The 23,159-nt window shown below is 58.5% G+C and overlaps 1 protein-coding gene across 1 annotated transcript in view; it reads right to left on the bottom strand.

Annotated features, from left to right (window-relative positions):
• Positions 1 to 22,089, bottom strand: part of SPSB1 (splA/ryanodine receptor domain and SOCS box containing 1) — a 60,083-nt gene extending 37,994 nt beyond the window's left edge. The window contains exon 1 of the mRNA XM_036256943.1: positions 22,055 to 22,089. The gene's annotated coding sequence lies outside the window, so the exon portion shown is untranslated. The remainder of the gene's footprint in view (positions 1 to 22,054) is intronic.
• Positions 22,090 to 23,159: the final 1,070 nt, after the last annotated feature.

Here is a 23,159-nt window from a genome sequence, read left to right on the forward strand (position 1 = left end):
CACGTCCCACATCCCACGTCCGGTGCGGCACGGCCCCTGCCACCTGTGAGCATCTCAGCGAAGCGTATCCTCAGCGCCTGGATGCCAGGCTGCGGGAGTCGCTGGTGTGGATGTGGCACTGTCTCGCCGAGGCCCAGGAGGCCGTAAAGATCTGCAAGGGCCGCTTCCCCAGAATCTGCCCGGCTTGGGCTCTCGGCGCCTGGAGACACTGGGGGCGGCCAGAAACCTCCTTGGAGGAAGATGGATCTGGTGTTTGCCGTCTGCTTGTGAACATACGGACTCTGAAGACTGGAGGGGAAGCCCTCCGTTTTACACAGGGCTCCAGGCCGGGTGAGGGGCGGCGCACCCCAGCACTGAATTCTGGGCACTGGCGACACAGTGAGGACCTTCAGGGTCAGGCTTGGCACCTGGGCTCTATGGCAACTTCCGAGATCCACCGTGATCTCTGCCAACAGGCCCTGACGGACAGCTCCCCAAGCCAGCTGGGATGGGAAACGGAAAAACCCCCGTGATTCTGTGGAAGCAACATCCGCTGCCGAGCACCAGGCGGAGGGGCTGGAGGGCCAGAGAGGGGCCGAGTCCAGCCCCCGGCCGCCCTCGGCTCTGGCCCAGCAGGAACTGGTCTGTCCCATCTAGACGGTCAAAGCGGCCAGCGCGGCCAGGGCTCCAGGGGGCGGAAAAGGTCGGCGCTCAGACAGGTCAGTAGTGTGGATTTCCCCTGTCCAAGATGGCAGAGGGGAGGAGGGGCGGCCGGCAGGACCATTGGCAGGCGCTGCCGAGGTGGCCGAGTCGTCGAAGGCCAGAGCAGGGGAGGGGCGGCCACCCTGCTCCCAGACACTCGTCCCTCCACAGCCAGCATCAAAGAGTGACGGCCAGACACTGTCACCACAGGGAAGGTCACATGTGGGTCAGCGCCGGCGGCACGGGAAGGGAGTGACCTCTTTCCAAGGCCCATTCAGGAACCTCCCTGCAAGCCCAGACGTCTGAGGCAGCCAGACAACAAAGGAAAGGGGGGCTGGCGGGGGGGCTGGGGTGTCTGATGGTCCACGGACTCCCCTCCATCACAGGGGCCCCGCCGCGGCACCCCAGCCTCCTGCTGACCATCAGGGTGGCCAAGCAGGACTGAGCATACGGCAGCACCCTTCACCTTGCATTGGCTCTCCTGACCCTCCAGAACTGCCAGTGTGCAGCCCGACGGAACCAGAGGTGGGTCCGGCCTCCCAGACGTCGGCACAGGACCAGCCAGTAAGCCGTCTGCCACACGGCTCCGAGGAGCACCCGTCACGCTGGGCCTTACCGAGACAGCCCTGCTTAGGCAACCCTCAGGTCACGACCTTTCCTTCCTGTTTGCCTACAGGTCAAATCACCACACGACAGCAAGTGAGACTGCTGAACCAAGTGAGGCAGGCACGGCTTTGGAGCTGACAGCCCTGGGTTCGAATCCAGCCCCGGCCTAAGATTTTTGGGGCCTCACTTTTCTCATCTGCAAAATGAGGACAATGACCCTATCTGTCTCACAGGGATGGTTTTAAGGTGAGATGATACTGCTGCACACACCCGGGGCCTGATACATGCTGAGGAGAAGCCACAGAGATGCGTCCAAGACGGAGAAGAAGGAGCTTGGGCCCCAGGGACTGAGCCCCAGGGACTTGGATCCTTACTAAAGAACCAATCAAGGCCCTTAGAGGATGGGAGCTTGGGGAGAGCAGGTACTAAGCCCCTGCCCAGTGCTATTCCCAGGTGTGAGTTACCTGGACGGCCTCTGCCTCCTGTACAGCAGACACAGGTGAGAAGCTGTAGCAAGTAAATGGACAGCCAGAGCCCAGCAGGGGCTACACGGGGCGGGCACGCAGTCAACCGTGCCCACTGGCATCGATCTTGCTGCTGCTGCATCTCCCAGCCCACTCGGCCCCCAAACTACCCCCCGGGTGCCCGCTAGAGCTGAAAGAACCTCTCCCGTGGACCTGGCGCTGCCCGGGCCAGTCCAACGCCCCCATCCTGTCTCTCATGACTCAGCGTGTGTCCCATCTTAACTTTGCAGCTGTCGGGCTGGTCCCGGAGTCAAGGGCACATTACAGCGACAATCGGGGCAGCTTATTTAAAAACGAGGACCCTTCCTCTCGATGGCTCTTAGATGGGATGACATGCAGCGCCCGTGAGCTGCCATCTGTCTCCCTCACTGGTTCACAAGCTCCTCGAGCGGCTCGCGCTCCGCTGTGGCCGGAGAGTCACTGTTCACTGAAGGTCTGGGGAGCTGAACCGCGGACACACCTCCCTCGCAGGTACCGAGGTGATGGCGAGCAGGTCAGGGCAAGTTTAGACAGAGTGGCACGGGGTCTGCCCTCTCCCGAGAACGGGCCCCGGTGCTTGGAGGCCACCGGTGCCAACCAGGGCGTTTGGGATTTCACCCCCCACACCCCACTAGCCCAGAAATGCGACACAAAAGCATCGGCTAAGCCCAAGGAATGTAAATGTTTAAGGCCTCCGCCTGCGATGCTCTGCAGACTAAACTAAGGTTTAAGAGCTCTGGTCGGTTTAGCAAATGTGTGTGTGGGGGTGGGGGTGGGGGGCAGGAGGAGAAGGTTCAGAGGGAAACGGGACCGTTTCTAGTACCTGTAATTACACTGCCGCCTTCTTCGGCCACAGTCCCACTGTCTTGGCCTGGCGAGTGGGTCAGACACTCAGGAATTCAGAGGCGGGATCAGAGCAGAGGAGAAGCAAGATGCCTGTTTTCAAAGGGGGAAAAGCCTCCCACTGGACCTGGGGAAGACCCCTCCCGGTCACACTACCCTTTCCCATAATCCCGTCCCACTGAAACCAGTCTCAAAAGCACCAGTGATGAAAATGAAAATTCCCCCACAAGGAAGCAAGAGACACAGAGCCCAACCTCCAGGGCACCTTCGAAAGGGAGGTCCCGGTCAGCCTGAGTGGGGGCAGCCACCCAGGGGTGCAGTTAGACCCTAACACCGGGATAAAGTGATGGCCGAAAACCAATTAGCTGAGTCAGTCCGACTGTGTGCCAGGCACTGTCTAGGCTCATGGGCTGCGGGCTAGGTAGACAGAGCCCCTGTCCTCATGGAGACATACAGTCAACAGACAACCATGGAATACGAGCTGATTGGATCAAAGATGCTAACTTTTCCATGTCGTGAAGAGGTTGGCTAACTCATTCCTTCCTTCATTCATTCACTCACTCAACAAGTTCCCACTGAGCCCACACATGTCTCAGCCACTGTGCTAGGGGGGCAGCAGGACCTCACCGTGATAACTAAGGTCTCTGCCCTGGAGGATGTTCCAGCGACTCCCAGCCCCCCCCCCCCCCCCGCCCCCGCCCGATTCCTTCCAAGTCCCCCGGCCAGGCACTGAGCATGGGATCAGCCCCAGCCCCATATCACCATCTTCCTCAGTGACATGGGGTAAATCCGTTTCTCCTGCTCCATAGCCTGAAATACTTGCCAAACAGAACGGGGTGGGTACATGCTTCCCCCGAGGACCAAGGGACAAATGAGAACCACGCAAACCCACTGTGTATAAAACACCCCAGCAATAGTGCACTCCAGAACACCATGATGAACGGGCTGTCTGGGACCTCCCTACAAAATGGGGGACAGGGACACCCCACATCTGCACACAACTGAGGTAGGGCAGGGGGTTGGAAAGGCAAGAAGAGGTCAGAGCCATCTGGCTCGGGTAGGGAGGGGGGAGGTGCTGCAGGTGGGAGACAGGCACACCTGCCGCACACAGGGCGGGCCTGCCCAGAGACCACGGCTAACCCCCACCCCCAGCCTGCCTCATCTTGCTGCAACCCCCACCCCAGAACAATGCTGGCACATAGTGGGTGCTCAGGAAGTATTTGCAGAAGCAAGTTCTGCTATGGACATTTAAGAGGGAGGCAAAGAGTAACTGAAGTGGGGTGGAGGCGGGGGGCGGTGCCCAGAAACAGTGAGAAACAGACACCACCTGGACATCTGGAGTCCCTGGCAGGGGGCTCTGGCCCTGTCCTGAGCAGGTAAGTCTGGCTGCCACAGCGGAAGTCACTGCATTCAGCAGGCTTGAAAGTATGAATCCCCCTTCCTCCCTTTGAGGACAATGTCCTGCCTCTGACCCCAGGATCAGGAAGGCAGGTGGCTGGCTGGCCCGGGGCCAGGCCCAGCCAGGGTCCCCCCAGGAGGTTTGGGGCTGGATGCCTGCAGACAGGAAAGGCCGGAGGCAGCTTCCCACCCAAGCACCAGTGGGTGTGGACCGGGAGTTCACTCAGAGTGGGCTGTCCTGTCTCTAACCACCGGGATGCACAGTGCTTTGAAGCTCTACCCTTCAGGAGGTGGCCCGACTGACATCACCCCCCCAAAACCACACCAGCCACACCTGGGCCCCAGCAGAGCCCACACTTCCATCACCCCCCCAACACCAATCCAGTCCCCTCTCCCTGCTCCGGGTGGACGCCTGGCGCTGCGCCAGGGTAAGGCCTCCTCCCCGCTCATCATCAGCCACCTCACCAAGCCCCTGACCTGTCCCCACTGCCTCCTCAACCTGACTTCAGAGGGGACAGCAGCGGCCCCGTCCTGGAGGGGGCTGAACAGCAGGGCCCAGGACTGTCCTCGTCCCTGCAGCTGGCCTCGCCTCCTGCCCTGCAACACGGGCCTCCAGCCACTGTCACAGATGTAGAAACTGAGGCTCAAAAAGGCCAAGTCATTGTCCAGGACCCAGGTCGGAGCCAGAATCACAGCTCATCCCTCCAGGATGCTGGAAGCCTGAGAGTGGAGGCGGGGGTGGCCTTGGGGACAAAGAACATGACAGGAAGGCCTTGTGGGCCACGGGTGAAGGATGCAGCCCTGGATCCCTCCTCCTGTGCCCCCTACAGCCTGAAGACGCCAGGCCTCCGGTAGGGCCTACACTGCCAGGGAGAGAGCAGAGACAGAGGGAACACACAGCAGACTGCACAGACCGCAGAGGGACCAGAGTGGGGGCGGCAGCCGAGGCACGAGGCCGGCCCCAGTCAAGGAGCGGGGGTGCAGGGTTTCTGGGTGCCGAGGTCCACCTTCACCCCTTGCCCACTGTCAGCCCAGATCCCACGCCCCTCCCTCACCAGGCCACAGGAAATGCCATCCCTCCCAGGCTGGAGCTTCCCAGAACACACGCCACATTCCCCCAACCTGCCCGGAAAGGGACAGTGAGTACAGCTGTTTCCTGTGGCCCCCACCTGGCTCGTCAAGGAGCTAGACTGTCTACCTGCCTCCCGTGGCTCCCAGGGGGTGCGAGTCAGAGCCTCGCACCTGGCCTGGGCACTCCACGGCAGGCCCCGGGCGCCGGGAAGTTCCAGAACAGCACGACCTTGAAACCCACGGAGGCAGAGACAGCGCCGGGACTCCCCTTAGGTCTCCGCCTCGGTCCTGGTTTCCCGCCCGTGTGTCCTCCGAGGCCACCGGAGCAGGGCCGAGCCTGGCACACAGAGGCTTTTGAAAGCATGTGGAATGAATGGAAGGTCAAAGGACGAAAATACCACCCAAGGAGCCGGAGGAACTGCCGGGTTCAAGAAAGAAAGAAAGAAGGAAAGAAAAGAAAGAAATTGATTCCTTTGCCACAGGAAATCAGTTGCACACAACTTTGAAACTGTCTTTTCCCACCTGGTGCCTGAAAATCTCACACACACACACACACACACACGCACACACAGAGTCACACACACGCACACACTCACGTGCACACTCGCTCTCACACACTCACTCACTCACACACCCACTCACTCACACCCACTCACTCACACTTGCTCACACACACTCACTCGTTCACACACACTCACTCGCTCACACACACTTGCTCACACACACACTCACACCCACTCACACACACACACTCACTCGCTCACTCTTCTCCCAGGTACCTAAACTGAAAATCCTGGTGCCACATTGATTTTTACAATGACCTTTACTAAGTGCTTACTACGAACCAGGTACCATCTAGGCTCCTGGTGGTTCTGCACACGCACATGCCCTTCCACCAGTGACAGATCCCTTCCCTTCCTCCTCCCCGAGCTCTTACACATCTCAAAATCCAGACTCAATGTCACCTCTTCCGGGAGGCCTCCCTGGATCCCCCTGCTGAGAGTAAACCCTGTCTTCATCAGAAGCCTCCAGAACCCCCACTGCCTCTCATCGCGTCGGTCGCCCTCTGCCTAAAATGATCTTGTTTGGGAGATAATTGTACATTTGCTCTCTTCCCTTCCAGAAAGCACAGGAAGCAAACTCTCAAAGGCCAGGATTAAGGATTATAAATTCCCAGGCATGTTCCCACCTCAGAGCAGGAAGGAAAACAAAAGGTGAGGCCCCACCCCACCTCAGGCCTCGGATCGCAATTATGGGAAGGACCGCCCCAGACAGCTCGCCCGCGTCGACCCCTTCCATCCATGGGGCACTCTTACCCACCCCCATTTCACAGACGGGAAACTGAGGCCCGGGTCACAGAAGGAGGAAGGACCAGAGCAACACTCCAGCCTCCTCCACCTGCCTCCCCAGCCGGGCTCCTAACTGCTCCAGCAGCCACGCCCACCGCAAACACGGCTTCCGGGGTGGCCTGCTGTGGGGAAGAAACCCACAAACCAGAGGCGTCACACATGGTCTGCCTGCGGTGCTCTGAAGGGGTGCACAGGCTCTAAGACGTGTCGGTAAAGAGTGACTGTCCCGAGCCCCCCAAGGGGCACCCCCACATCCAGATACTTGGCATCACAGAGGCCCCAGGACCCTGCCCAACGCTAACACCAAAGTCTGCTCTGCTTGGCCAGTACCCACCCAAACCAGTGTGCTAACATGGCCTGGCTGAGCCTATGTGGGAAGACACACATGCACACACACACACACACACACACACACGCACAGCCCTCCACTGTCCCCTGGAGTTGCCTCTCACCCCCACCGCAGCAGCACCTAAGGTGCCTGGGTGCACTCCCATCTCCGACTCACCTGAAGCAGGCGGCCCAGCAGCTGGGAAGTGTCTCCTTCCGAGCTCAGGTCCCTTGTGAGGTGAGCGAGCCCAGGGAAGATGAGGCTGGCTGCCTCATCCGGCACCTTCCTCTTCCCCCGGGCTCCCCCTCGCCCTGCTCTGCTGGGCAAGGTTGGGTAGGGAAGAGCCACTGTTCCCTCTGCAGGCCCCGGTGGCCCGCTGCACCTCCCTGACCTCCTGCACCGGGTCCCCACTTGTAAATGACTAAGCGGTTTCCACCTTGGAGCCTGCCTGCCAAGAGGCCCCGCTGGCTGCAGAACCGGGCCAGGATGCCCGGAGCCGCACACACTGAAACCCATAATTGGCCAGTCCTCTTCTTGGGAAAGAAAACCCCCTCCATGTTTTGTTTTGTTTTGTTTTCCCCTTAAATGAAACAAATCCACCCACGTAGTTACTGGAAACTCGAGCATGTGAAACTGAACGGTTTGCAAAGAGAATTAGTCAGCAACGTTGTGAGCAGAGGAGTGGCCCCTCTGTAGGTGGGGCCGCCCAGCTCTCTGGAGGTTCCCATCCAGGAGGGGAGGGGGTGGCCCGACCTCCACACCAACCTGCAGGGGATGCCCTGGCACGGATCCCGAAGAGAAGGCATCGCCCGTCCCAAGGGCAAGGTCGCCCGGTTGAGGAAAACGTGAAAACGTGCACCTGGCTGAATGCCCCAGGGCCAACGTGCAAGGTCTGAAAGCCTTGGCTCAGGAGCCTGACCCCTCCTTCAGAAAACCCCGCCTCTAGTTAGCTGAACCTCTCTGAGTCCGTTTCCTCGTCTGGAAGATGGGGATACCAGGACCTACCAGGTGCCTCAGGGCTACCAGAGCACTTTGCTCCTGGCACCCCACAGGCGGCCCCGAATGCCGACTTCCATAGGGAGCTGACATGGGTAGGTGTCCTGTCTCAGGGCTCTGTCCCCCGGTGCAGCGGGATTTGCTGAGTGAGTTCCCAGCCCTCCTGCTTTCCCCAGGACACAGCATGGTGAGGTGGACGTCGCCCAGGCCAGGCGCCAGCCGGTCCAGGTCTAGTCCCAGTGCCTCGAGCCCCAAGCTATGTGACCCCATGGGGCTGCTTGGCCTTGTCATCCTCATCTGTATGTGGAGGCCACAGACATTTCACTCTGTGTTGTTTCTTTAAAAACCAAACAAACAAAACCCCACTAAGTTATCTGCCAACACTTTGAAAAAATCTGGATTCCTGGCTTCTCTTAGGGGGGGAAAAGAAATGGACACCAACAGAGGCCGCCCCCCACCCAGGACACCCGCATTCCACTTTGCCACAGTCCTCCCCGACCCTAGAGCCTCCCACCCACTGCTCATCTGCGCCTTCTTCCCAGCCCCTTGGGGCATCGGAGTTTGTGACCCATTGAAAACCCTAATTTTATTTAGGAGCATGACCTTAGCCACTTTGCACTCGAGGTAGTCACAGGAAGTGCCCCTCAGGAAGGGAATTAAAGTCTGACGCTTATGGCTGGTTTTTCTTGCAGAAAAACAAGAGGACGTAAGACCTACGCACAGGGCTGGCCACGGAACCCGCGATGAAGCGGTCCTGTTCCGAAACTCTTCCCGTGGTGTCCTGGCCAAAGGGCGGAAGCAGGTGTGGGACCCTGCCCTTCGTTTCTCTGGCTTCCCCCCCTCTCCTGTTGCTCCTGAACCAGAAGAGGGCCCCCCGCTCTGGGCTCCCCGCTCTGGGCACACAGGAGGTGGCAGTGGGGCTCAGGGCGCCCCTCCAGGAGGGTCCGGCAGTGGCTCGCAGAACAGGGCACCCCCAGCTTTCCCAGCTGTTTTGTTTACGGGGGGCGGGGGGCAGGGGAGGCAGGGTCTGGAGGGACAGGGCTGGATCTACTCACAGTAGAGATCATGTAAATGTCAAGCGGACATTTGAGGGCATTTTCAAGTTGTCTCGGTCACTCCAGAAGGGAAAACACAAGGTTCAGAACCCCGCGTTCTCCCTGCGATGACATTTCGCTTACTCAGCCTCCGCTAGGCCTGCTAGGGGCTGGCCACCGAGACGGCAGGGGCACCCCGCCCCGTGGCACCCAGGCACAGCCGTACCACAGGCTTACCTGTGCAGCAGCCCACTGACCGCCGCCTCCTGACCCTCCCTGGCCCCACAGCATGAGCCTCGTCCCGCTCAGAGGCTGTGTGGGGCACTGGCTCAGAGCGGAGACTGGGTCTGTGTCCAGCTTGACTTCTTGGCTGTGTGAGTTCAGACCAGTTATTTGACTTTTGTGTTTCAGTGTTCCCATCTGTAAAATGGGCGTAAAAAACCCCACTCAACAGAGATCTTGGCAGCAGTAGATAAGCCCATGCATGCAAAGTGCTGAAAACAGTGCCCAGCACACCGCGGGTGCTCGATAAATCTTCAGCGAACTGGTCTAACCGCAGGAAGAACGGTGCTCCCTGTGCACTGGGGACACAACAGCCTCGGGCCCAGCTTGGGACAGTCGGCATCCACGGTCATGGTCACCTTCACTTTACAGCCTCCGCCTGCACTGCCTTCCACAGGTGCTTTCCCAAACTGTCCTGCCCCAACACGATGACAAGGGGTAAGAGGGTGCAGCCGTCCTCACCAAATGCAGCCTGTGAGCTGCTCGGCCAGGCACCTCCACGGCCGCACCCGTGTGCGTCGCGACCGGCGGGCTCGGGAAAGCTGCCCTTCCTGGCCCTGGACCCACCTGCACACCAGGCTTAAGTACTGAGAAGAAATGAATTCTGAGGGCGTTGATGGCTGCCCGGCTGCACAGTTACTAAAAATCCTCCACGTGGACATTTGCAACGGATGGCAAGTGAATGATGCTGCTAGAAATGGATCCTACTTTAGCTCCTGCTGTGTGGACGCTGAACCTCCAAGAGACAGCAGCCCAACCGAAGAAGGCCAGGCACTACCTGCTCTGTCTTATAAAAATGTTAGGGGAAACAGCTACACCGAGACGAACACCGGGCCATCACGAGCGCCCCGCTGTCTCCGTGACTCCGGACGCTCCGGCCGCGGGAGAGAAAGCCAGCCCACCGTTACTACTTGGTCTAAACACAGCTGTTTTATCTGGCTGGTCAGCTGCAGCAGAAAACTCCTCGTGGGTGCTCCAAACCCACCTTCCCAGGAAGAAAACAGATCTCATCCCAGATCCCAGAACCTGGTGGGTAAAGCCACATGGCGCCCGACACTCAGAAGCTCCAGCAGAACCATCCTGGGCGCTGCCGCCAGTTTGCCCGGGGTTTGACCTTGACTGAAGTATTTGGGGAAGGAGGCAGAGGCAGGAGGGGGTGGGAGAAGGCCACCCCCTGTCTGCCTCTGGGAGAGTGATCCCCAAACTTACTTTTAGCCATTCAAATGACCCCCCCCCCAAATTAAGCCTTATACAGAACTCTATCCCCCTCAAAAAAGAAATAAGATCCACGTTCCAGTGCTCTGGCTCCGGCGGTCCGTGTACCCCTCTGGCAGGGCCGGGGATGTGGTGCCCACACAGAGCCCAGCTCAGCCTTGCAAATTCCCTGGAAGCTTGTGCCCTTGTCAGAGTTGCCCAGGAAACTAGAACATGGTTTAAAAGCCCCAAACTCAAGAGCCTCAACTCACCCTTTCTGGGACTTCGATGCCATCTCCAAGCCCGGTCTTCGCAGAACGGAGGCTGTCCGTGCGCACAGACGGGACGGGTGAGTGTCCCGGGCTGCGCGGGGCGAGGCCGGCGTGGGGCTCACCATACCGTCTCTGCTCTTGCATGTGCTCAAATTTTTCCATTAAAAAAATACATGTAAACACTACAGCGAAGCAAAACCTCAGTGGTGGTGAGACACCCCCTGGGGTGGGGGAGGGATCCCAGGCAGGACTCGGCTCAGACATGGCCTCCTGGGCTGGTGCTGTGGCCCAGGCACCGTGACGCCCAGACAGAGCGGGCATTCACGGAGTATTGGCTGAATGATGAAGGAATTAAAAAAAAAAAAACCCTCTACCCTGAGCTGTCTAGACACCCCTGAGTGTGACTCGACAGTGAGGGCGACGGGCTTTCTGGGACCCTGGAGGGCAGGCGGGGGAAAAGGGATCTGTTCGTCTAAAACGGTTCAAAACTGGCCAACAGGATGTAACCGGGAGGAGGGGGAACCTACCTTTTTGAACATCACATCTCTCCAAAGACAGAGTTTTGGGAAAGGGATCCTGACATTTACATATAAGTTGACACAATTAGAACACATTTCACACCAGCGTCGCCCCTTAGGATGATTTTCCAAGCTTCCAAACGCGAGGTGACCTTTCTCATAGCTCCTCAGAACCCCCACACCGAGAAGACCCTCGGAGAAGCGTAAACCCTCCTGGGTCCCCACCTCCCGCCTCGGAATTCTCATTCCCCACCCGGGGGCTCGTCCCGCAGACGTCCACGGAGGTGCCCTCGGAACTCACCTTGCACAAACACCACCACACACTGAAGCCTGTGTTTAACCTGGGGTTGCTTGAGGCTCCTGGGATTGACCTAAGAGGCAGACCCACCAGCCTGGCCCATTTCCTGCTTGGCCTTCCCAAAGTGGGTGCGGTACCCCCTGCCCCTGGAGAGAGTCAGAGCCACAGTGTCACCACCCCAGCCAGAAACCCCAGCCTCGGTCAGACCTGCAGCCAAACCGCCCCGTGGACGGTCACTGATCTACTGAGAAAGCCCCCCGGGCGTCCAGGCCAAAGGACCCGGGAGTTGAGCTGGGCTGCGGGAGGGGCAGCCAGCATGTTTGAGGAGGAGGCACAAAGGGAGGCAAGCGTTTCTACTTTATCTACACTCTTAGCAGCAACTTTGGGGATAAATGGGGTGGGAGAGGGGTGCAAGGACAACCCTGTACCCACTGACAACTCCCGGGCCTGGCATCTAAGCCCCCACCACCACCATACGGCAGCCTTCTTGGGATTCTTCTCGTGATGGCCAGTCCCCCGTCCTGGGCAGGGAAACAGGGGTCTTTTCTCCCCACCCCCATCACGGAAACCCCCAGCCTAGAACATACCCTCCCGAACAGTCACACAAGGTCCTCTGTGCCCACCACAGCTGGCAGAGAGCTAACGCTTCCTGCACACCCGTCAACTCCACCTGCCCGACTGCAGACTCTCAAGGGCCGAGGCTCCTTCACACACCTCCAGTCGTGCCTAGTAAACAGCAGTGCCCAACGGACGAGCCACCGTGTTCAATATTCACAGTGGAAAGAACACAGGCTGTGGAATCAGGCCAACCAACACCATCCACGTAGCCATGTCGCCCCCGACAGCGTAGGAAGTACCTCCGAGGCTCGCTCGCCCTTGGACGGCGAGGTGATGCGTGACTCACGGGGTTGCTGGGGGGACTGAGATCCATCGACAGGCGTGAGCACTGGGCTGGCACACGGGAGGCACGCGATAAAGGTTACGGCTACTTCTGGCAGAATCATACTCAGAGCAGATGGGAGTCGAGACACCTGAACTAAACGTCAGCCCAAGAGTGGGAGGGGAAGGTGGGAAAAAGATGTCAGGGGCGCCAATGACCAAGGGGCCAATGTTCCTCAGGTGGTGACCACTCAGGTCTTCTCCCATGTCTGGGACAACCTACCAGTTCCCTTTATACAACCTGCACTCATGTACCATGGCTCTGGGGACCCACTGCTAGAGTGCCAGTGACCAGTCAAGGGCAAGCAGAGAGCAAATGGCACGATTGCTGGTAGACACTGGTCAGGACATCACTGCCTCGAAGACGGGCAGGAAGCCCTGTGTCAAACCACAGATGACACAGAGACAGTCCACCCCCTTCAGGGCCTGACCGGTCTCAGAAAACACTGGGAGGAAAAAAGAAGAGAAGGTGATTGGCTAACACGGAAGCTCTGGTCCCAGACAGGCCGACAGGACTTGAAAGTGACGCGAAAGTACCACAGCATCAGAGAGCAGTCCTAGAAACAGCGCCACCTCTGGGTGGCCCTGGGGAGGAGCAGCCCCACAAGTGACAGACCCCAGCCTCAGAGCTGATCCACGCAGGGCATGCGGCATCCCTGCTAGAGATGGGGGCAGGGCGCTGAACAAAGGGAGCTTGGGATGAGGTCATGCCCTGAAGGTCACATCCCAGGTTTGGGAATTTACCCTAAGAGCAATGGTCACTGCTAAGGAGCTGAGGAAGGGAGTTCCACATCGGCAGGTATTCATTTTTTATTTTATTGACTGATGTTAGGGAGAGGGAGGAGGAGCGAGAAAGAGAGAAACATCGACTTGTCGGTCCACTTGTTTATGCATTCACTGCTTCTTCCTGCATGTGCCTGCCTGGCCAGCGGACCCGCGACCGTGGCACATCGGGACAACGCTCTAACCCACTGAGCTACCTGGCCAGGGTTCCAGGTGCTCGTTTTTAAAAGATCGCTGGGAAAAAATGAAAAACAATGAGAAGGCTTGCTAACTGCAAGAGGACAGGGGCTGGGTCTTTGGCAGCCATGACTAGGAGAGACAGGCCAGTGTCGCAGTTCGAGGTGAACGTTTTGGACAAGCTGTTCCCACCTTCCAGTGGCCCTCGAGTGAACCAGGAAGGGAAACCCAGCATCCTTCTGGGAAACACCGCAACCTGAAGCCAGGCACCGGAGGTCACACGGTGCATGATTCCACGCGGAGAAAATGCCCAGGGTATGCAAATCCAGAGATTGGACGGAGACTGGTGGTTGCAAGGGCTGGGGCGGGGTGGTGGGGAGTGACTGCTTCAGGGGTACAGGGTTTCCTTTTGGGGTGATGAAATGTTCTGGAACTAGAGAGAGGTGGTTGCACAACACTGTCAATGTCCTGTTCCTCTGGATTGGTTCCAGGACCCCCCGCGGATACCAAAATCCATGGATGCTCAAGTCCCTTATGTAAAGTAACGTCGTATTTGCATGCACACCCTCCCCTCTACTTTAAGTCACCTCTGCAGCCCTCATAATACCTAATACAATGTAAGTGCTGTGTAAACAGTTGTTACACTGTATTGTTCGGGGAATAATGACAAGAACAAAATGTCTGTACACTTTCCGCACCACGCACCCATGTGGTGCTAAGCACACAGTGCGGGTCAGCAGCCATGGGACTTTCCCCCAACCTTTTCCCTCTGCGGCTGGTTGAATCCGCAGATGTGGAACCCGGGGATACAGGGGGCCGACGTACTAAATACAACTGAAGAGTTCACTTTAAAACGGTTAATTTTATGTTATGTGGAATTCACTTCAATTAAAAAACACACACATATACACACAGTTAGCCAATGTCACAGAGCACATCAGCATCTTAAGAATATTAAGAGAGCCCGGCCGGTGTGGCTCAGTGGTTGAGCGTCGACCCCTGCACCAAGAGGTCATTGGGTCGATTCCCGGTCAGGACACATGCCCAGGTTGTGGACCCAATCCCCAGTGGGGGGCATGCAATCAATGTCCTCTCTCATCGATGTTTCTATCTCTCTCTCCCTTCCTCTCTAAAAATCAATAAAGAAAAATAAAAAGTAAAAAAAGAAGAATATTAAGAGACCTCCTTGAGCTAAGACCCTCCACTGAGCCACAATGACCCCATTTCTGCAGGGGCGCCATCATTTCCTCACAAAACAGAGACCGCTTCTGCCTGTCCTCAGCCCCGAACGTCCAAACAATCCCACAGGAGGACAGGTCCCTGTCCCCCCACGCTGCTGTGCCAGAATGCTCACCCCGGTCAAAACCTGCCTATTTATGGTGAAAACGTGCTAGGCTAACACTGCATGCATCACGCGGGCACATCCACCACGAGGGAGGCCCAGGGACCCAGGAATCCCGCTGCAGGGACCCAAGGCCGAGAGGGGAAGAGAGTCGACGGGCAGACCAATCGTCCCAGGGGCCCTCGGCTGTGGCCTGAGAAGTGCAGGTCAGAGCTCACCCCCAGCAGCATCCCCTACGCCCAGCTCCTCCCCGCCGGTGTCCCGGCCCCTCTCCCTGTAGAGCCATCCCCTGGCACCCTCCTGCCTCTCCGCCCCAGCCACACACCTGCTCATGCTCACTTTCCACACCTGCCATCCTTCCACCCAGGAATGCCCGCCTGCATCCGCCCCTCACCTTTGCCTGTCACCGTCCCCATGCCCTCGATACTGCCACCACAGGGAGATGAAGCGCGTTCCCCTCTCCAGCCTTTGTATCCTCAGCTCCAGCAAATCGGCTGCATGCAGCAGGTGCTCAATAAATGTTTGAGTGGAAGAATCAATGACAAGAGACCCAATAACAGCTCAGGAGAGGAGCCCGGTCTCGGGGTTCCTGACCTCCCGGGGGATCCCGGGGGGAATTCTGGGACATCGAAGCTGGCGGTCGGGTTCTGTGAGGGAGATGCCCCCCCACCCCACCCCCTGCGCACCGTGGGCCGTGCATGTGGCCAGCGCGGATGTGCATCACCTCCCTGCAACCTCGCAGGCACCCCGAACGGTCAGGCAGGCCGAGGCTAAGGGAAACCTGTGACCGGGCCACCCAGCAGGAAGTGCTGGCATGTCCTCTCAGCCCAGGCCCAGGCCGCCCAAGCCCCGCCCAGAACCGCCCCGCGACGGCCTTGGCTGTACGCGCCGTCTAGTGGGTACCCGGTAGGAAGCTACTGCGTGCACCGAGCACTGCGGACACCGTGATGAACAAGATCCACGTGTCCTGGTCCTGCTCTCCTGGAGCCCACAGTCCGGTGGGACAGCAGCCAGCGGCCCCCGTGCCTCGCGGGGGGGAGTGTGTGTCTGGCGCGGGTGACTGGCCTCCTCGACAGGAACACCAGAGCAAGGGGGTCTGGGAAGAGAGGAGACGTGGGGAGCTCGGTTTTTAAAGGGACGTGCTGGCCCGGCCAGCGCGAGAGGTTCAGGGCGGGGCGCTTGTGCTGGAGGCCGAGTTAGGGTCGCAGGTTACAGGTGCTGGTGACTGAAGCGAGGAGGGGCGGGCGGGCAGCTCTCTAAGCAGGACGGTGGGGGCGAGGGCACCACAGCAGCAGAGCTGGAGAGGGGTGCGAACTGAAAGTGTGTGAAGGTGACCTCCAGGGGCGGCTGGAAAGACCCAGAAGTGCCAGGGAGTGAGGAAGGAGACCGGGTGTGTTGACCCGGGAATGAGGCGGGTCTTCGGCCGGAGGGACCACCCACTCCTCTCACCCTGGTAGCAGCTCTGGAGGCTCAGCCGCCACTTGAAGCCAGAATCCTGGGTCTCCTGGCCCGAGATCTGGCTCCCCGCCCCCGCCAGCTCCCACAAGCAGCCTCAGCTCCTGCAGGTGGAGGGGCAGCAGCCTGTGGGGCCGGTCACCTCCGGGCCGGGCGGGAGCCCAGGAAGGCCACCATCAGAGCCCCTTCATGCCCACGAGCTCCCCGAAGGCACACTATGAGGCCCTCCCTGGAGCCCATAACCCAGGGAGTGCCCTAAAAACCAGAGACCCAGTGTCCATCGATGGATGAACGGATGAAATAAATGCAGCCCATCCATGCCATAGAAGACTATCCAACCTTTAAAAGGAAGAACGTTCCAACACCTGCTACAACACGATGAACCTTGAGGACATGGTGCTGAGTGAAATCAGCCAGTCGCAGGAGGACAATGCTGTCCGATTCCACTTCTGAGGGACCTCACTCAGAGAGACAGAAAGCAGAATGGTGGGTGCCAGGGCTGGGGGAGGGGAATGGGTGTTAGAGATTCAGTTTGGGGAGATAAAAATCGCTCTGCAGGTCATGGTGCGATGGTGCACAACAGTGTGAATGTGCTTAATGCCCCTGAGCTGTGCATTTAAAGATGGTTAAAGGGGGCCTGCCTAGTGTGGCTCAGTGGTTGAGCATCGACCCATGCACCAAGAGGTCGCCGGTTTGATTCCCAGTCAGGGCACATGCCCAGGTTGTGGGCCAAATCCCCAGTGCGGGGCATGCAGGAGGCGGCCAACTGATGCTCTCTCTCATCCGTGTTTCTATCTCTCTCTCTCTCCTTTTCTCTCTCTCTAAAATCAATAAAGAAAAAATATTTTAAAAAATGGTTAAAAGGTAAATTGGATGTTATATGTATGTTATGATTTTTAAAAGAGAGATATAAAATCCCCAAGTCTTCCCAGGTGGCTCTTAGGCACCCTGGCGCCCACGTCGGAGACCCCAACACACACCCCTCCTGTCACAGGTGTACTGTCCCCGAACAGACAGGCCCCAGCCGGAGCGCTAGGCCTGAGGATGCTGGTGCCAAGGTCTCTAGATGGCAGTGCCAGGAATGAGGGTTCCATCCCTGGGCACATCTCACCTCACGCCAACGCTCTGCTGTTGATGGTACTAACCCCTTTGAAAGAAGGTTCCTGTCAGGCCTAGCTGTGGTCTGGACACATCGCATGAACCATTTCCACCTGAGCAGGTTTAACACACCTCGGTGCCCTTGTTTCGGCCCTCCCTATGGGGTCATCATCCCCTGTGACCCCCACACTAGCGGGGAACCTCACGGACATCTGCAATTCTTCACCCTTCTTCACCCCCAAACCCGACTAATCACCACACCTGCTGATTCCACCTTGCAAGCGCCGCGGGCTCAGTCCCAACGGCAGGAAACAGATGCAGTGTAACCCAAGGAACCATCTCAGTCATCAGAGGCCCCAAAGCAGAGCCGGCGGCGGTGTGTGGACACCATTGGCCGGTCTGGCCAGGACTGTTCAGAGCTGGCGCGGTCTCCAGACCCGGTGACCAGGTAGATCCTGGATGCCCGTTCAGAGTGGCATTTCCACGCCACATGGCCTGAGTCTTGGGCCGAATTACCCACTGCCTCTCCCATTTCCCCAGAGGCACCCCCAGGCCGCAGGCTCCCACACTCCCCCACCCATCGCCCCGACAGTGAATTGAACCTGGTTAAGCTTGAGTTGAGGTCAGTTGGGTCCAGAGCTTGTGACCATCCATTTCCACATCCCCGTCGCCCAGCCCTGACTCGAATCCCCATTCCTGCGTTGCACAAGCCCAGCCTCCGTGGCGGGCAAAGCCGAGCTGTGCCCTAGGGTTTGCCTGTGCCTGGGGTTGACCTGGTTTGTCTCATGACCAGTGGACTCAATTATTCGTAATGTTGAGCAATGAGTAGAATTTACAAAACACTTGTTTCGTCTTTTCAGAGGCTCTCAGGCAAGGGGTGGGGGAACAAGACGGATCCCCAATGAGCTGTCTTTCCCTCATCACAGCCAGGAAGGTCCCTCAACCCCAAGTCAGGAAGAGTGTGCTTCCACCCAGCGCAGGCACGGTCCCCTCTCTGAGACCTGGCGCTTCCCCTAAACGCTCCATAGGAAGTAGTTGCAGACGACCTGACGTCACGTCTGAGATGGGCTTCGTAAGAACACAGCATGGCTGTACCTGTGTGGACGCTTGAAGCTGGTAAGGGAACCTTACATACGCTTCTCTCAAATTGAGTATGTTTGAAACTTTCCATAATAGTAACAGTTTTCATTTGAAAACTGATACTTCTTGGGAAAAAAGGCCAAGTCGATACAAGTGGCATACTGTACCGGCTGAGGGCCGGGGTGCCCGAATCGGGGTTCGCGTTTTGCTCCTCCACTTAGTGGCGGTGAGACCATGGCAAGACCCGAGGCCATGCCAGCCCCTGGAGAAGGTGGATGGTGGGGGAACCTGCCGGCGCTCAGGGCTCTTAGGAGAGAACAAGGGTGAACTGTCAAGGGCTCGGTCAGAGCCTGGTATAGCACAGGCTGTAACACTGTTCCCACCATTGTTATTCCGATCATCATTGTCATCGTCATCAAACACGGTCACATCCATGAAGCACTCAGCAGCACTGCCTGGCACCTGGCTGTGAGCAGGACTTCTACTCTGAGGGGGAGGGAATGCTGTCAGGTAACTGGGACAAGGGTGAGAACTAGGTCGAAAGTCCAAAAGAAGAGTTCCAGGAGTCTGGATTTTGTCGGTCAGGCTTGAGGGGAAGGACCCCCGAGGCTGACACGCCCTATCCTGTGCCTAGGGGTTACGCACCCCCAGACAGACCAAGGCACACCTATGCCTACCCTGTACTTCGGTCTGATAAAGACGTTCATCCTCAAACTTTTCAGAAACGGAAAGGTAAATCGATTCACGCATACCACAACCTATTTCTTGAGAAGAACTGGTGTGAAATTCTCAGATTAAACTCTTGGACACCAGCAGGATCAGAGGTTTGGCTCAATGGGAACATGTATCAGCAGGCAAGTCTCTGCTCACCCAGGAGGTGGGGCAGGCGCAAGGGACCAGGCACAGCCCAGGGAGCGCCGCATCCACTGTCCTGGGTGAGCAGGGGGCAGCACTGGGCCTCCACCAGCTGGACCCCCGCCCCGCTGCCCCTGGTCCATAGAAGAAATTAAACACCTGTGCTGATTCCCTGGGGGGGGGGGATTAGAGTTCTAAGAGGAGCCCCGGAGAGCCCACTGAAGGGTGGTTTTAGCCTTGCTGGAACAGCCCAAGGAATGCAGCCTCACCCAGCTCTAAAGTGACATCACCCACGGTCCCTGGCAGGACCTCTCCTTCCTGAGAGCCCTGGAACCCCCAGAACCCACTGATTCTCCCCTGACCCTTGACCTCCCTGAAGCCACGTCTGTCCCTGCTCATGGCTATCAAAGCCACTGCAGTCAATGTGCCACTGCTTTTTTGGTCTCTTTGTTTCCCTGGGAAAGAAAAGGAGGAATTGTGAAGTTATTGCATTAGGCCATTCCACACCCCCCATCCGCGCGCCTGCGTGTGTGCACGCACGCACATGCACACGCACACGCACGCATGTGCTCTCTCTCCATCTACTGGGTAAAGCACTCCCTGCAGAAGAAAAAGCAGTAAAAGAACAAGAAAAGTGCTTAAAATGATCTAATCCAGCCCATCACTTTACAGCTGGGGAGACATGAGTGCCTGGCCCATGACCTCAGCACTGGGGACAGTAACCAGTGGCAACAGCTAGGATTCTGAAAACTTGGTCCATAGCCCTGGCTGTGCATTTTGGGTAAGTCAGCCACCCTCTCTGGGCCTCTGCTGGGAAAGACGCCCGCTAAGTAAGATAGGGCTTCCCCCCCTCTTCGAAGCCAGCCTCTGCCCCAAAGCTTAACCCAGTGCTTCCTACCACTCAGAATGGGAGTATCAGCAAGGGACTGAGCAGAGAAGGGAGAAGCAGCCGCCCCCTTCCTTGCTTGCTGTTCTCACACCCCACAACAAGGGATGAGGTCTGGGTCCCCTCCCCTCCCCTACTGCAGGAGAGAATTCTTCCAAAGATACCAAACCTTAGTCACTGGGATGGCACTCTTACCATCAACACCTGTTAAAACTCAACTCATGACCAGTTTCTGATGCTACTGGCTGGAGTGTTTAATTAAATATTACTCACTCAGGAAGCAGCCCCTGCCAACTCACCCCCAAAGCGTTCAGTTCATTTTCAGAGAAAGAGAGAGAGGGAGGGAGAGGCTCCTGCACCCTCCTCGGCTGCACCAGCAAGGGCTCCCCTAGTCCAGAGTGTGGGGTCCGGCACAGCCCAAAGTCAGGAACCAGAGGTTCCGCTGTCAGGTGACCATGACGACACACATTCACCCCACACAGACACATTCACACAGATGCACTCACACACACATATTCACTCACTCAGATGCACTCAGACACACACATACTCACACAGATGCACTCAGACACACACACACACAGATGCACTCACACACACATATTCACTCACTCAGATGCACTCAGAGACACACACACAGATGCACTCAGACACACACAGACACATTCTCAGAGATGCACTCAAACAGACACACATACACAGATGCACTCAGAAACACAGATGCACTCAGACACACACATACTCACACAGATGCACTCAGACACACACGCATACTCACACAGATGCACTCAGAAACACACACACAGATGCACTCAGAGACACACACAGACACATTCTCACAGATGCACTCAGACACACACACACATACACACATGCACTCAGACACACACACATACTCACAGATGCACTCAGACACACACAGATGCACTCACACACATACACACATGCACTCAGAGACACACACACAGATGCACTCAGACACACACATACTCACACAGATGCACTCACACACACACACATACTCACACAGACACACACACACAGATGCACTCAGCGACACAACCACCCCACAGTGATACACTCACAAATGCACTCAGACACACTCACGGATACACAGAAACACACTCAGACCTGAGACACGCACACATGCACACACACATTTACACACCTATTCACACACTCACAAAAACTTCTACACCCAGGCACACGCCACCTCACTCATACACAACTTGCAGTCTCACAGCAGGCCAAGTGGGGCCATTAACATTCCCGGGAGCCTTTGCCCTGAACTTGAACAGGACAATTACCAAGTCCCCACACACACCCCTGGCAGAGGGTGACCGTCCCAAGGTTGCACCAACAGACCCAGGCTGCTCTGGTTTTTCTGTTTTGAAGATTTCCTGTCATAACACTCGGCTCTCCCTTGGTTGCCCGGAGAAGCGGCGGCGGCTCCGGGGAGGCGGGGAGGGTGGCGCCGCCCGGGTGTCGCCCGGCGGACTCCCCGGGGGAGGCGCTACCGGCCAGGAGAGGGAACAGAGGGGGCCAGTCCCACCGCGCTGCAGATGCGGGCCCCGACTGGCGGGAAAAGTGAAACTAACTTCGCAGAGCAGGAGAGGGAGGTCGGCGCCCCCGCCTTGGCCACGGGGACTGTCGCGGGGACGGAGGCCCTGGGGCGTCCCAGCACCTAGACGTCGGCGGGGGCCGCCGCGCGCCCTAGGCCCCTTCACCCGGTCTGCAGCCGCCGGGGCTCAACCCCGGGAGCGGCAGTCGTCGCGGCCGCTGGGACCCCGGCCCCATCTTGCCTCTGCAGGTGGGACCCGTGGCTGCCGCGACCAGCCCGCGCCTGCAGCCGCAGCATCGGCAGCGGCGCTGGGCGGCGCCCGACCCCCTCTCCCGGGACCCGAGGCTACAGGAGGCTCCCCGCGCCCCTGCGGTCCCCAGCCGGGACCCCCACCGTCCCCCGGGCCCGGGCCCGTGCCCACCCCCTCGGTCTCCAAGTGCCGCGATCCCCGCGCCCACCCCGCCCAGCCCACAGCCACCCGGTCCCCGAACCCGGCCCTGCCTACCGCGCTGGGGAGGCCGCCGCCGCCCGCTCTCCGGGGCCAAGAAGCTCGGGGCGCCCGGGCCGCGCCCGCCGCAGGGAGCGAAGTCACCTCCTCCCCGCGGCCCCGGCGCCAGCGCCTGGAGCCTGGTTCCTGCTGCGAGCGCGCGGGCTGCCCGAGCGCGACTTCTGTGCAAAGAAGAAAAAGCGACCCAAGGCTTTCAAGTGAAAAACGAGAAAAGCGCCGGGGGCGGGGCCGGGCCGGTCTGATCCCGCCCCGCCCCGCCCCCGCCCCGCCCCTGGGCTCCAGCTCGCTGGCCGCTGCGCGTTAGGGGCGGCGGAGGGGCGCGGGGCGCCCGCGGGTCCTGGCGGGGAGCGGGCAGCGCCTCACGCGCCCCGCGCCCGCTCGGCCGCCCTCCGCCGCCGACCCCCCTCGCCCCACCCGGAGGCCGCCGGGGCGCGCGAGGAGGCGCCGAAGCGTCGGTCCCTCCGGAGGCGTCTTTGGGAAACACCGGGCGGCCTCCGCTGGGCCAGAGGCCGGGGTTGCAACAGCCCAAGGACCGCCGCAGTGCCAGGCCGCGGGAGGGGGGGTGGTCTTACTAATAATAATTTTTCAGTCTCTTGGGAGAGTGAGGGTTGTTTCAATAACCTCGGAGCGAGGGCTTGCTTGCTTCATTTGAAATTCCCAGCAGCTTAAAGTTCCGATTCCAGGGCACAGGAAAGGAGTTTGTGGGCCGACAGATAAGCCAGGGACTCCCCTGCCCTGCTTGAGCGTCCCCTCATTTCCGTTTCGGTACCCACAGGGGGCGGGGGTCTCTCAGACCCCAGGGTCTGGGCACCTGGGCATCCCAGCGTGTGATGACTCAAGGCATACAGTAGGCTGCCTTCCATGCATGGTTATGAATGGATGAATGAGCGTGAGATGGCCCGGGAGGTCCCCACCCCTGAGGACTTCTCCAGATATGTCCTGTGGCTCTACCTCATCAAAGGAATTTTTCTCCCCCTGCCCCCTACATAGCAGCCACTTGCACCCTAGAACTGGGAAGTTTATAAAGAAATGATTGTCTGAACAAAACCTTACATTTCTCCGCCCCTCGCTGTGTGTAGTGTCCATGGAAGGGAATGGGGAA

The sequence above is a fragment of the Molossus molossus genome, unplaced genomic scaffold (genome assembly GCF_014108415.1).
Source record: "Molossus molossus isolate mMolMol1 unplaced genomic scaffold, mMolMol1.p scaffold_m16_p_12, whole genome shotgun sequence".
Lineage (NCBI taxonomy): Eukaryota > Metazoa > Chordata > Mammalia > Chiroptera > Molossidae > Molossus > Molossus molossus.